The sequence below is a fragment of the Mastomys coucha genome, unplaced genomic scaffold, assembly GCF_008632895.1.
Source record: "Mastomys coucha isolate ucsf_1 unplaced genomic scaffold, UCSF_Mcou_1 pScaffold7, whole genome shotgun sequence".
In the NCBI taxonomy this organism is placed as follows: Eukaryota; Metazoa; Chordata; class Mammalia; order Rodentia; family Muridae; genus Mastomys; species Mastomys coucha.
In genome coordinates this window covers 5927837-5936722 of record NW_022196913.1, presented here as the reverse complement: position 1 = coordinate 5936722, position 8886 = coordinate 5927837, and positions in this window count along the sequence as shown.

Below are 8886 nucleotides of genomic sequence, written 5' to 3'. Positions count from 1 at the left end.
GAAACTGGGAATGGAGAAATTTACATGTAAATAAAGAAAATATCTAAAAGAAAAAAAAAAGAAAACTAGACTTTTTGATTGCTTCCACTGATATTATATGAAAGAATAAAATAATTGGTTAAATAGGTTTGTGTAATTATCCAGTGATGTTATCTTTTCTCTGTAGCAGTGTTTTTGGCTTACTGAACAACAAAGCATTTAGTTTACCAAACATTGCTCCAAAGACTTGATATTGAAAACTGTCATGTCAGCTAAAGTATCAATTCACAACGAGTTAAGTTATGAATAAATGGTAATTTGATTACTATGATCATTTTTATTTGAATTTTTTTTTTTTTTTTTTTTTTGGTTTTTTGAGACAGGGCTTCTCTGTGTAGCCCTGGCTGTCCTGGAACTCACTCTGTAGACCAGGCTGGCCTTGAACTCAGAAATCCACCTGCCTCTGCCTCCTAAGTGCTGGGATTAAAAGCGTGTGCCACCACCTCCTGGCCTGTATTTGAATTCTTATAGTGTTGCTTCCTCCTAGCTTCCTGGGCTATGAGTTATGGGGTGGCATTTACAACAGAGAATTTGTTTAAAGGTGGGTACTGCTTTTAACAATCACTTTCTTCTTTTGTACAGGATTGTGTTCTGTGGAGTTGTGGCAAAGCATAAAACTGTACTGGCCTTGTTTCTTCAAAACCAGTCATCCATAAACTAAAGGGTATGTTGTTGACTCGAGAGTCATGATAATACTGCCATGAGGTGAATTTTTCTTTGGTTAAAAATAAGAGTAGTCAAACTACGGAAAGTAAAAAATGAGTCATGGCAACCTTTTCACAAAAGCACAGATTATACAGAATTGTGTGATTCATCTGTGTTTTCCTTAAACTTGTACCTGGGTGAGAGAGGAGGTTTTACTGGTTTGTGCATCTCCTTCTAGGATTATTGAAGTAATAGTATGTGTGTTTGCATTCAAAATACAGGCAGAGTTGACAAAACCAAAGCAAACTAAAACTACCACTACAACTAACACAACCTTCTACAGTATGGATTTATTTATTTATTTATTCAGTTGTATATTCATTAATTTTTGTTAGGTAATTAGGGTTTTTTTTCGGTTTGTTTTTTTGTTTTTTGTTTTGTTTTTGACAGATCCTCCTTGTGCAGTTCAGGTTTGTTTTGAACTTGTGATCCTCGTATAGTGAGCATCCTACTACAAGTTCTAAGAATGTGATTGTGCACCACAATGAGCATTTAAATCATCCACTGTGAATGGATTCAAAGAACTTTCACATTTTCTTCTGTTTGGCAAAATTTCTAAAATGGTAATAACCTTTATTTATGTCACATGTCTGATGGGGAACAATAAGGTGTCTTAATAATGAAGCTGCTCTCAGACTCACTGTATATATAGAGAATGAGTGTGCAGGGAGGATAGAAAGAAAAATCCCCTCTTAGCACCCTTTGATAGGTGCAAGAATACACTGGCTCTTTAAACAGTGAATGTCTATGATTTTTCTTAAAAATTAGAACACTGGAAAAATGTGGGTCCTCTTACTCCGTTTTGTAAAATGTTATGACAGAAATAAGAAGAAGCATCATCCCCCATACGAGGTGATGTTCTAAAAGGATAAACGCTGAGAACTGATGTTGCTGAATCATTAGCTGAAAACTTTAAATAGTCAGAGATATCACGAATGTTTTGTAAGGTTTGCACAAACTTAGGTCACCACCAAGGATACAGGGATGTACATGATTTAACCACATCCTCCTCAGCTGTGGAGGGCATCAGCCATCTCAATCTTTACCAATTTGATAAGTAAAATATTATCAGTTTGTTTTAATTTCTATTTCTTCCACTATGCCTTGGGTTGAGCAATTTCCTTTTTGGTTAATAATGGCTTATATAACATTTTTCTCTGTATTTCACCTGCTCGGTTCTTGGCACTCTCCATGATCACATGAATTCTCATACTGATATTATGCTATGAGATAGCTAATCTTCTTATGTTCGTTTGCAAAATCCTAAGTCTGCAGCAGATGAGCAATATAATCCCCATGTAAGTTAAGATGATAAAGTGCATGTGTGAAGATGGAGCCCCAACCTTTATACCACAGTCTACTATAAAGTACAGATGCCATCTCCATCTATGAACTATCAGAAAAAAGAAACATTTAAACTTACACATTTAATTATGCTGCTCTCTTTGTCTTATTCAGCCATTTATTCTAAAGGAATGAGCACCTAATGCCAGACACTATGGTGGGTTCTATAATTATATCAACAAACCAACTCAAAATTAAAAAACTGACTAATGGGTATGCATTTTTCCTTCAAGGAATCTTACTATATAATCCTTAGAATAATTTTACAAGTAAGAATTTTATCACTAAGTAGCACAGAAGAGAATCAGAGGATCCTGTGTGTATACATTAGAGGGGTTAAGTGGTCTGGGAGTTAGAGTTTATCATAAATATAATCAAAGTAATGGTTTATTTAAAATAGCAAGGTTAATGGTAGAGAGTACAAATGTGCAGCAAAACCCATGAGTTTCATTTAATCTAACAAAATGACTACATTTTTAAAATTCTCTCATATAATACATCTCAACCATACTTTTCAATCCCTCTATTCCTTCTCTTTTCCCCCAACCTCCTCTCTCCCCAAGATCCTCTCTTCCTGTTCCTTTTCAGAAAACAAAAGGTCTACCATAAGATATCAGTTGAACACTGCAAACAAGGTACAATAAGACAAGGAATGAAAACCACATTTCAAGGTGGGGAAAGACTACTCAATGAGAGGAAAGGGGTCCAAAGGACAGGTGAAAGAGTCATAGATATCCCCAAAGGACAGGTGGAAGAGTCAGAGATATCCCCAAAGACAGGTGAAAGAGTCAGAGATATCCCCAAAGGACAGGTGAAAGAGTCAGAGATATCCCCAAAGGACAGGTGGAAGAGTCAGAGATATCCCCAAGTCTGAATAAACAAAACCAAAGGCAAAAAATTCCTGATAACATAGACGATTTCATTTTTCCCTTGAAACTTGACTTCTTTTTTGTTTGTTTTGGCAAATTTTGTTTTGTTTTTGTTTATTTTATTAGATTTTTTTCTTTATTTACACTTCAAATGATATCTCCTCTCCTGGTTACCCCTCTGAAAAAATATCAAAAACAAAAATGAAAACAAAAACAAAAAACTAACCCTATTTCCTCCCCCTCCCCCTGCTTACCAATCCACTCTCTCCCACTTCCTGGCCCTGGCATTCTCCTACACTGGAGCATAGGACCTTCACAGGGCCAAGGTCCTCTCCTCCCATTGATGACTGACTAGGCCATCCTCTGCTATACATATGCTGCTGTAGCCATGAGTCACACCATGTGTACTTTTGGGTGATGATTTAGTTCCTGGGAGCTCTGAGGGTACTAGTTAGATCATATGTTCTTAGTCCTAAGGGACTGCAAACCCTTCAGCTCCTTGGGTCCTTTCTCTAGCTCCTTCACTGGGGACCCTATGCTCAATCCAATGGATGGTTGTGAATCTCTACTTCTGTATTAGTCAGACACTGTCAGAGCCTCTCAGGAGACAGCTATATCAGGCTCCTGTCAGCCAGCACTTGCTGGCATCCACAATAGTGTCTGGGTTTGATGATTGAATATGGAAAGGATTCCCAGGTGGAACAGTCTCTGGATTATCCTTCTTTCAGTCTCTGCTCCATAGTTTGTCTCCGCAATTCCTTAGATGGGTATTTTGTACCCCTGTCTAAAAAGGAACGAAGCATCCACACTTTGGTCTTCTTTCTTCTTGAGTTTCTTGTGGTTTGTGGATTGTATTTTGGGAATTCTGAGCTTCTAGGCTAATATCCACTTATCAGAGAGTGCATTCCATGTGTGTTCTTTTGTGATTGGGTTACCTCTTATTACATGCTCAGGAGTGGTATAGCTGGATCCTCTGATACTACTATGTCCAGTTTCCTAAGGAACCACCAAAATGATTTCCAGAGTAGTTGTACCAGCTTGCAATTCCATCAGCAATGAAGGAATGTTCCTCATTCTCCAGAACCTTGCCAGCATCTGCTGTCACCTGAATTTTTGATCTTTGCCATTTTGACTGATATGAGGTGGAATCTCAGGGTTGTTTTAATTTGCATTTCCCTGATGACTAAGAATGTTGAACATTTCTTTAGGTATTTCTCAGCCATTCAGTATTCCTCAGTTGAGAATTCTTTGTTTAACTCTGTACCCCATTTTTAATAGGGTTATTTGATTCTCTGAAGTCTAACTTCTTGAGTTCTTTGTGTATGTTTGATAGTAGCCCTCTGTCAAATATAGGATTGGTAAAGATCTTTTCCCAATCTGTTGGTTGCCATTTTGTCCTATTAACAGTCCCATTTGTCAATTCTTGATCTTAGAGGATGAGCTATTGGTGTTCTGTTCAGGAAATTTTCCCCTATGCCTATGTGCTCCAGCCTCTTCCCCACTTTCTTTTCTTGTAGTTTCAGTGTATCTGGTTTTATGTGGAGGGCCTTGATCCACTTGAACTTGAGCTTTGCACAAGGAGATAGGAGTGGATCAATTTGCCTTCTTCTACATGCCAACCACCAGTTGAGCACCATTTGTTGAAAATGCTGTCTTTTTTCCACTGGATGATTTTAGCTCCCTTGTCAAAGATCAAGTGACCATAGGTATTTGGGTTCATTTCTGTATCTTCAATTCTATTCCATTGATCCACCAGCTTGTCACTGTATCAATACCATGCAGTTTTTATCACAATTGCTCTGTAGTACAGCTTAAGATCTGGGATGGTGATTCCACCAGAAGTTCTTTTATTATTGAGGATAGCTTTCATTATCCTACATTTTTTTATTATTCCCAATGAATTTGCAAATTGTTCTTTCCAAGTCTGTGAAGAATTGAGTTGGAATTTTGATGGGGATTGCATTGAATCTGTAGATTGCTTTCAGCAAGATGGTCATTTTTACTATATTATTCCTGCCAATCCACAAGCATGGGAGATCTTTCCATCTTCTGAGACCTTTGATTTCCTTCTTCAGAGACTTGAAGTTCTTGTCATAAAGATCTTTCACTTGCTTAGTTAGAGTCACACCAAGATATCTTATATTATTTTTGACTATTGTGAAGGGTGTTGTATCCTTAATTTCTTTCTCAGCCTGTTTAATCCTCTGTGTAGAGGAAGGCCACTGATTTGTTTGAGTCATTTTTATATCCAGCTACTTTGCTGAAGTTGATTATCAGGTTTAGAAGTTCTCTGGTGGAATTTTGGGGGTTACTTAAGTATACTATCATATTATCTGCAAATAGTGATAATTTGACTTCTTCTCTTCCAATATTTAACCTTTTGATTTCCTTTTGTTGTCTAATTGCTCTGGCTAGGACTTCAAGTACTATATTGAATAGGTAGGGAGAGAGTGGGCAGCCTTGCCTAGTCCCAGATTTTAGTGGGTTTGCTTCAGGTTTCTTTCCATTTAGTTTCCATTTGGTTTGCTGCATATTGCTTTTACTATGTTTAAATATGGACCTTGAATTCCTGATCTTTCAAAGACTTTTATCATGAAGGGGTTCTGGATTTTGTCAAATGCTTTCTCAGTATTCAATGAGAAGATCATATGCCGCAGACCAGGTTCATTGTGGGGACCCCAATTTCCACGGGATGAGAATTCTGGTCAGGTGGGCAATTAAGTCAGGGGATGACAAATAGACTCGAGACACAAGGGTATGTTGAATCTGAATGTATTTGTACAAGGTGAAATTCAGGCTTAAATACCATACAGCAAGCAGGGCAGATGACAAGAGTCACTTATGTGGGCAGGGGCGGGGGGTTACAGCAAGAGGCGCAGGACTGAGGTCACATAGGCAAGTGACCACACATCAAGGTCAGTGGAGTTCTGGTAGCCAGGTGTGAAGCAGGAGGAAGAGGAGTGGAGCCCTCCCTGCTGGGGCTAATTTGGTATTTCTATACTAATTCTATGGTTTTGCTGGAGCCAATGACTAGGGTTCTGATTTAATACTTCTAGCTAATGTCCTTGAGTGGAAGCCCTTCATTACTCTCTAGTATGTAAAACATTTCTAACTATTGTGAACTATCTATTGCCCTAAGGAACGTGCCTGACCTCTGTTGCTAGCTGTGGCAAGGCAGATTCTTTGAGAGAAATTCCAAGCTATGGACAGCTTGGTGTTAAACTAGGATAGGTTGGTAACACTGTGTTGGCCAGGAAACAATGTCCAATCTTAGCCATTTACGAATCATTTCTTGGGGTACCTTTGTGCCTAATTATAAGGGTGTGTTGACGATTGGAAAGACTGATCTGGAACACGTCTGAGTTAGAAGATACCAGTGACTGTCTGAATCTCCAGGAGGCATAGAACTCCTTTTGGGTCCTTATTGCTTCTTATCCTTAATCAGGATTTTATCCCTGATATTTTGGATGTGACTGAAGTAGACGAGTGTGCTTGGCAATCATATGATTTTTTTTTCTTTGAGTTTGTTTATGTAGTGGAGTACATTGATGGATTTCCATATATTGGAACATCTCTGCATCCCTGGGATGAAGCCTACTTGATCATGATGTATGATTGTTTTGAAATTTTCTTGGATTAGGTGTGCAAGAATTTTATTGAGTATTTTTGCATCAATATTCATAAGGGAAATTGGTCTGAAGTTTTCTTTCTTTCTTAGGTCTTTGTGTCGTTTAGGTATCAGAGTAATTGTAGCTTCATAAATGAATTGGGTTGAAAACTTTCTGTTTATAGTTTGTGGAATAGTTTGAGGAGTGTTGGTATTAGGTCTTCTTTGAAGGTCTGATAAAACTCTGCACTAAACCCATCTGGTCCTGGGCTTTTTTTGGTTGGAAGACTATTAATGATTCTCTCTATTTCATTAGCAGATACGAGACTGTTTAAATCTTTTATCTGATCTTGATTTAACTTTGGTACCTGGTATCTGTCTAGAAAACTGTCCATTTCAACCAGGTTTTCCAGTTTTGTTGAGTACAGGATTTTTGTAGTAGGATCTGATGATTTTTTGGATTTCCTTAGTTTCTGTTGTTATATCTCCATTTTCATTTCTGATCTTGTTAATTAGGATACTGTCCCTGTGCCCTCTAGTTAGTCTGCCTAAGGGTTTATCTATTTTGATGATTTTCTCAAAGAACCATCTCCTGGTTTGGTTGATTCTTTGTATAGTTCTTTTTATTTCTATTTGGTTGATTTCAGTCCTGAGTTTGATTATTTCCTGCCGTGAACTCCTCTTGGGTGAATTTGCTTCTTTTTTTCCTAGAGCTTTCAGATGTGCTGTCAAATTGCTGGTGTATGTTCTTTCCATTTTCTTTTTTGAGACACTTAGAGCTATGAGTTTTCCTCTTAGGACTGCTTTCCTTGTGTCCCATTAGTTTGGGTATGCTGTGACTTCATTTTCACTAAACTCTAGAAAGTCTTTAATTCCTTTCTTCATTCCTTCCTAGGCATCTACCAGGCTATCATTGAGTAGAGTGTTGTTAAGCTTCCATGTGTATGTGGGCTTTCTATGGCTTATGTTGTTATTGAGGAGTAGCCTTAGTCCATGGTGATCTGATAGAATGCAAGGAATTATTTTAATCTTATTGTATCTATTGAGGCCTGATTTGTGACCAATTATATGGCCGACTTTGGAGAAGGTATGGTTAGGTGCTGAGAAGAAGGTATACCATTTGTTTTAGGATAAAAAGTTCTATAGATATCTATTAAGTCCATTTGTTTAATAACTTTTGTTAGTCTCACTGTGTCTTTGTTTACTTTCTGTTTCCATGATCAATCCATTGGAGAGATTGGAGCTTGCATTTGAAGCATAGAGGTTCCAAACTGAGAGTTCATCTTGGTAGATCTTACCTTTGATGAGTATGAAGTGTTCCTCCTTATCTATTTTTATCACTTTAGGTTGAAAGTTGATTTTATTCAATATTAAAATGGCTGCTCCTGCTTGTTTCTTGGGGCCATTTGCTTGGAAAATTGTTTTCCAGCCTTTTATTCTGAAGTAGTGTCTGTCTTTGGCAATGAGGTAGGTTTCCTGAATGCAACAAAATGTTGAGTTTTATTTATGTACCCACTCTGATAGCCTATGTCTTTTTTATTGGGAATTGAATCCACTGATATTAATAGATATTAAGGAAAAGTAATTGTTGCTTCCAGTTATTTTTGTTGTTAAAGTTGGAATTCTGTTCCTGTGGCTAACTTCTTTTAGTTTTGCTGGAAGATTGCTTTCTTGCTTTTTCTAGGATGTAGTTTCCCTCTTTGTGTTGAAGCTTTCCATTTATTATCCTTAGAAGGGCTGGAGTTGTAGAAAGATACTGTGTAAATTTGGTTTTGTCATGGAATATTTTGGTTTCTCTATCTATGGTAATTGAGAATTTTGCTGGGCATAGTAACCTGGGCTGGAATTTGTATTGTCTTAGGGTCCTTATGACATCAGCCCAGGATCTTCTGGCTTTCATAGTCTCTGGCGAGAAATCTAGTGTAATTCTCTGATATATCTGCCTTTATATGTTACTTGACCTTTTTCCTTTACTGCTTTTAATATTCTTTCTTTGTTTTGTGCATTTAGTGTTTTGATTATTATATGGTGGAAGGTAATTTTTTCTGGTCCAAACTATTTGGAGTTCTGTAGGCTTCTTGTATGTTCTGAGTATCTCTTTCTTTAGGTTAGGGATATTTTCTTCTATAATTTTGTTGAAGATATTTACTGGCCATTTAAGTTGGAAGTTTTCCCTCTATTCTATACCTATTATCCTTAGTTTTGATCTTTTCATTGTGTCCTGGATTTCCTGGATATTTTGGGTTATGAGCTTTTTGCATTTTGCATTTTCTTTGACTGTTGTGTCAATGTTTTCTATGGTATCTTCTGCACCTGAGATTC